Source organism: Staurois parvus, unplaced genomic scaffold (assembly GCF_062004578.1).
Source record: "Staurois parvus isolate SC_StPar_1 unplaced genomic scaffold, SC_StPar_1.0 ptg000432l, whole genome shotgun sequence".
NCBI classification, from domain to species: Eukaryota; Metazoa; Chordata; class Amphibia; order Anura; family Ranidae; genus Staurois; species Staurois parvus.
The window spans coordinates 633,132-639,681 of record NW_028318228.1 but is presented as its reverse complement, the minus strand read 5'-3'; positions in this window follow the sequence as shown (position 1 = coordinate 639,681).

Below are 6,550 nucleotides of genomic sequence, written 5' to 3'. Positions count from 1 at the left end.
TCTGGGAAAAGTGTGGGGAATATGTCATGCGCATGCGTGTATAAATGGCAATGGGAAACATGTCACATGTGCATGCCTGTATAAGGCCCCATTCAGATATTGTTGCGGGAACCCGCTTGCGATTCTGAAAGTGCGGTTTACACGCGCTTGTGCTGGCCTTGCATAGGGCAGCCCATTCACTTCAATGGGCTGCCTTATGTGTGTTTTTCACCCAAAAGAAGCTCCTGCTCCTTGTTTGGCGACGAGCTTAGCACTGTTTTTAAACACTCATATTGCCACACTCCTCGTGCTTTACTGAGGTTACAAATGAATTTATTAAAAACGTAACAAATGGATACTCACAAAAGAAATGTAAAAAACAAACATGAAGCCAAGTGGGTCAATGTCACACGACTGGAGTCCTGTGATTATACTGCCTCGTGGGAACAAATCTGACTAGTTTCGGGAGTTGAACTCCCTTTTTCAAAGCTGAGCTCCTGAAACGTGTTAGTTTTCCCACCGGCCACCATCATCACAGGAATCCAGTTGTGTGATATTGACCCATTTGGCTTCATATTCGTATTTTTACATTTTGTTTTGTGAGTATCAATTTGTTACGTTTTTTAATAAATTCATTTGTAACCACGGTAATGCACAAGGAGAGTGTGCTCTTTTGTGTTTTTTTTTTCTTTTGTTAGTAAAAGGACATGTGTCCGTTTTTACACCCACCTGCATCTAACCCGATCTGCTAAAAACAGACGGATGGGGATCCATTCCCTTTCCATCTTTCTGGATCAAATGGCAATCTGGTGTAAATGGACAGGCAGTTTTTTTACATCTGACTGCCCATAGAGAAGAGCGTGCTGTGTCTGTCCGCTCTGCATAAGCAGTCCACCCTGTGAGAGAAAGGAGCCTAACTACCATCAAGCTACTAATCCACTCTTATGTCTTTTGCTTTACTGCTACTCCTTCATTGACCTACCTTTACACATGCTATTCCCCTTCAGTCTATCATGAATGCTGTTGCCCAGCTCATCCACTGTACCAACTGCTCAGTGTCCTCCACCCCACTCTGCCAAATCCTCCATTGGTTTCCAGTCACTCAGCAAATAAATGCCAAAATATCAATGAATTTCAAAGCCATCCTCAACTCTTCTCCAAGTTCATCAACCTCATTTTAAAATATCAACCAAATTGTCCTCATCACTACTCCCAAGACCTCCTCTAGCTCCCTTGTCCCATCTTCCCATTCTTCTCCAACCCCTCTCCCTTCCTCTGGAACTCCTTTACTGAAATCTGTCTGGTTAGCTCCTACTTTGTGTACCCTTTTTTTTTTTTTTTTTTTTTTCAAACCAGCGTTTCTCAACCTTTTTTCATTATGAACAGTCTTGAGACACCCCATTCTACAATGGGGTGCCTCAAGACTCCATAATTTTAAAAGGGCACTCCATTCTAAATGTGATAAGGTTTTTTTTTTTGTTTTTTTTTCTTATAAGGCAGCAACATCCATACATGTAGGGCACCCAACATTAGAGGTGATTTATTCTTCCAAAGCAAATACACTTTTTGGAGGGTCCAACTAGGATGCTGTGCAGGCAGCTGACATCCTCCTTAACTGATGATGTCATTGGTTGTCAGGAAGCTGGCAGCTAGAAGGTCATAATGGTGCACAATGAAAGCCTATGGCTTTGTGTAACTAAAAGGCAGGCTTGCATACAAGTTTTTGGCAATTTTTAGACATTTTTGCCAAGGCACCCCTGAAGAAACCTCAAGGCACCCCAGAGTGCCTGGGCACCCTGGTTGAGAAAGGCTGCTTTAGACTATCCCTACAAACTCATCTTCTCAGAGAAGCCTATCCTACCTCCACCTAATAAACTGAATTTTGACTTTGTCCATCAGTTCATCCCTCTATTTTACTACTTCTCGTGTCATTGACCTTTTTGGATGTGAAGCTGTTATACGCAAGGCCCTCTGAACCATTTTTTATTGAAGTATAAAGTATTATAACTGTACTGCCTCCCTTTATTTTATAAAACACTTTGCAAACTGTTGAGGCTACAGTGGGGATCGAAAGTTTGGGCACCCCAGCTAAAAATTTGTATTAATGTGCATAAAGAAGCCAAGGAAAGATGGAAAAATCTCCAAAAAATTACAGATTAGACATTCTTATAATATGTCAACAAAAGTTAGATTTTATTTCCATCATTTACACTTTCAAAATAACAGAAAACAAAAACATGGCGTCTGCAAAAGTTTGGGCACCCTGCAGAGTTAATATCTTGTACTGCCCCCTTTGGCAAGTATCACAGCTTGTAAACGCTTTTTGTAGCCAGCCAAGAGTCTTTCATTTCTTGTTTGAGGTATCTTTGCCCATTCTTCCTTACAAAAGTCTTCCAGTTATTTGAGATTTCTGGGCTGTCTGTCACGCACTGCTCTTTTAAGGTCTCCCAGCACAAAGACCGGGGTGTCACTGAGAGCCTGGGGTCCCATTCTAACGATCAGGACCCGGGACTCCCGATTCCGGGTCACATGATCGCTGTGATAGTCTCCGATTTGGCTATCACAGTGATCAGTCACTGTACACCCCTTGGGGTTTTCTTTCTCTCTATGAATGGAGGAGAGAGATGCATTGTATCTCTAACTCCTGGCATAGAGGGAAGAAAAAAAAAAAATGTTTAACCAGTAGCCTACAGGGCACTTATACCCCCTTCCTGCCCAGGCCAATTTCCAGCTTTCAGCGCTGTTGCACTTTGACATTTGAGCGGTCATGCAACACTGTACCCATATGAAATTTTTGTCATCTTTTTTTGTGACAGAGCTTTCTTTTGGTGGTATTTAATCACATCTGGGTTTTTTATTTTTTCTTAAACCAAAAACCACTGAAAATTTTGAAAAAAAAAAGTTTTTTCTTAGTTTTTGTTATAAAATTTTGTAATTAATTGATTTTTCTCCTTCACTGATGTGCGCTAATGAGGCTGCCGTGATGGGCACTGATAAGCTGCACTGATGGGCATTGACAGGCATCACTGATGGGCACTGAAAGGCAGCACTGATACATGGCACTGATATATGGCACTGTTAGGCGGCACTGACTGGCATTGATAGGTGAAACTGGCATTGATAGGTGGCACTGACTGGCGCTGATGGATGACACTGAAAGGCAGCTCAGATGGGCACTGATATGTGGCATTGATGTGCACTGATATGTGACATTGTGGCACTGATGGGCACTGTCACGTGGCACTGATCGACACTGACAGCTGGCACTGCTGGGGCTACACAGATCATCAGGGCACACTGTACATGTCCCCTCCGCGGAAAGCCGATTACCGGCTCTCCTCTCCTCTCGAGCTGTCAGCGTGACAGCTCGAGAGGAGAGAAATGCCGATGACCGGCATTTGTGTGTTTTACATGTGATCAGCTGTGATTGGACACAGCTGATCACATGACTGAGCCGACATCTTCGGCTCTTTCCGTGATCGGTGATCTGCTGTGTCCGAGGGACACAGCGCACTGCCGATCACCGCACTGCGCGCTGACAATGGGAGGACGTTATATGACGTCCTCTCAGAACGAGAGAACCACCTTGTGCCCGTCATTGGACTATATGGCGGGCGGGAGGTGGTTAAAAAAAAAAATACCTAGATCAAGGTTTGATCTAGTTCAGTGCCAGGGTAAGTGTTTGGGTCAAAGGTCAGGATCTTTTTTTTTTCTTTTTTTTTTTTTTTTAATTTTGTGTCAGTGTGTTTTTATGTAAAAAAAAAAAAAAAAAAAAAAGCGCACTATTGGTTCTGGGCTGTACTACGAGTACAAATAACATACTCATATATGGTATCGCTGCGATCGTCAAGAGCTGGATAATTTATTTTGGGTTCTTTTGGTGGTAGGTTGTGGTAGTAACAAGAAACACAGAGCTAAATTTAATTTTTTTTTTTCACTATTTTGGCTCAGTTTTCCTTTTGATAATAAAAAAAAAAATCCGGAGATATCCATTACCATTTACCACAAAATGAAAGCCCAATTTGTCCTGAAAAAAAACGCGGTATAATTCACCTAGATGTACAAAGTAGTTGTGATGATATGTATGGTTTTACTAACACATGTCAACGTTGTAAAATTGTGCTTAGGTGTTAAGATTTGTTTTACCCTTAGGCGTGAAGGGGTTAATTAAATAAGTGTATATGCACATCCAATCTGGCAATTTACTAAATATTTTTTAGGTAAGAGGAAACCTTTGCTAGGTAGGATATTATCTCTCTTATCTTCAATACAGAATTTCTTATACTAAATATATATTGGCCTGCTTTATTGAAGTGTGACCTGTTACCATTGATGTTGCTAGGCGTTGAACTTCATGTTGTGATGTGTGTATGATACAGGAAGTGGCACATAGATACAGCTCTGCTTTGAATTGTTCAGGTTTTTTCTTACTTCTGACGCTTTGCATAGCTTTTGGAGGATTGTATAAATCTCTGTCTTCTGAAGTCTATACTGATTGCTGCAATTAAAACTCTAAATCGGTGTTTCTCAACCAGGGTTCCTCCAGGCTGTTAGGGGTTCCTTGAGCAATAAATAATTTCTGCCTTTTAGATGAGTACCCACTGACACCATTGATCTTTAGCGGGAGATTCTTCCCAATCACCATCACACTGATGTACTGTGAGCTGTAAATATAATTATTAGCAGGGATTTCCTCAAGCCAAAAAGTTTTTTTTTTTTTTTTTTTTTTTCCCCGTCTTTCAGGACAGTACCTTGAGACCTCTGCTCCTCCCCACCTGAGGAAACGCCTCCACCCAAAATAAAAGTACAGCCTCCCCAATCTGACCTCAGTAACGGTGTTTCCTCCGGTGGGGAGACACTGTCTTGGAAACCCTTCTAAGGGTTGGTCAGAGGACTGCACTGTGCCTGGAATATGGGGGGGGGCCTTGGACTGGGTGCGGTCCAGTTGGGGTGCCCCCCTTTTTTTGCGGATGGAGGGACCAACCCCCTCGGCGCGGGGGGGAGGAGGTGTCCCTTACCTGCATCTGCCTCCGCTCCAGGCGCCCACAGTTCAATGTCCAAAGGGACCAAGGGAGAGGTACTGCCACCACACATTGTGCCGGCAATGGAGCCTGGGTCGGATGACGGGGGACGTCACTTCTGGGGGAGAGGCGGGACTTCCTCCTGGGATGCGGCTTCCGGCCGCATCCCTTGAAGCGTGGACCGGAGTTTGGCAGTGGCAAGGGCTGCATCCTGCAGTGGCAAGGGCTGTATTCTGCAGAGGCAGGCAGCTCAGGACCTCGGGGCGGACCACCATCTGGAACATGTCCGGAGCGGAGGCACTGGAACCAGGGGATGCCGGCGCCAGCCAGACTCGGGTACAGTGAGGAACAGAAGTTTTTGAACACCCTGTGATTTTGCAAGTTCTCCCACTTAGAAATCATGGAGGGGTCTGAAATTCACATTGTAGGTGCATTCCCACTCAGAGACAGAATTAAAAAAAAAAAAAACAAACAACCACAGGAAATCACATTGTATGATTTTTAAAGAATTTGTCTTGCACTGCTGAACATAACCTGAGAAACAGCAAGAATTCTGGCTCTCAAAGATCTGTTACTGTGCCTTTAAAAAGTCAACCTCTACTCCACTCAATCTAACTTAGTAGCACCAGTCTGAGCTCTTTAAAGACACCTCTCCACCCCACAGTCAGTCAGATGTCAACTACTACCATGGGCAAGAGCAAAGAGCTGTCAAAAGACACCAGAGACAAAACTGTGGACCTCCACAAGGCTGGAAAGTGTTACGGGGCAATTACCAAGCAGTCTGGTGAAAATAGATCAACTGTTGGAGCAATTGTTAGAAAATGGAAGAGGCTGAAGACGACTGTCAGTCTCCCTCGGACTGGGGCTCCATGCAAGATCTCACCTTATGGGGTATCACTGATGATAAGAAAGGTGAGGAATCAGCCCAGAACTACAAGGGAGGAGTTGGTAAATGACATGAAGAGAGCTGGGACCACAGTTTTAAAGGTAACTGTCGGTAGAACACTATGCCGTCATGGTTTCAAATCATGCATTGCACGGAAGGTTCCCCTGCTCAAGTCATCACATGTCCAAGCCCGTCTGAAGTTTGCCAAGGACCATATGGATGATCCAGAGGAGGCATGGGAGAAAGTCATGTGGTCAGATGAGACCAAAGTAGAACGTTTTGGTCTAAACTTCACTCGTCGTGTTTGGAGGAAAAAGGATGAGTTACATCCCAAGAACACCATCCCTACTGTGAAGCATGGGGGTGGTAACATCATGCTTTGGGAGTGCTTTTCTGCAAAGGGGACAGGACGACTGCACTGTATTAAGGAGAGGATGAATGGGGCCATTTATTGTGAGATTTTGAGCAACAACCTCCTTCCCTCAGTCAGAGCATTGAAGATGAGTCGTGATTGGGTCTTCCAGCATGACAAGCACACAGCCAGGATAACCAAGGAGTGGCTCCGTAAGAACCATATCAAGGTTCTGGAGTGGCCTAGCCAGTCTCCAGACCTAAATCCAATAGAACATCTTTGGAGGGAGCTGAAACTCCATATTGCTCAGCG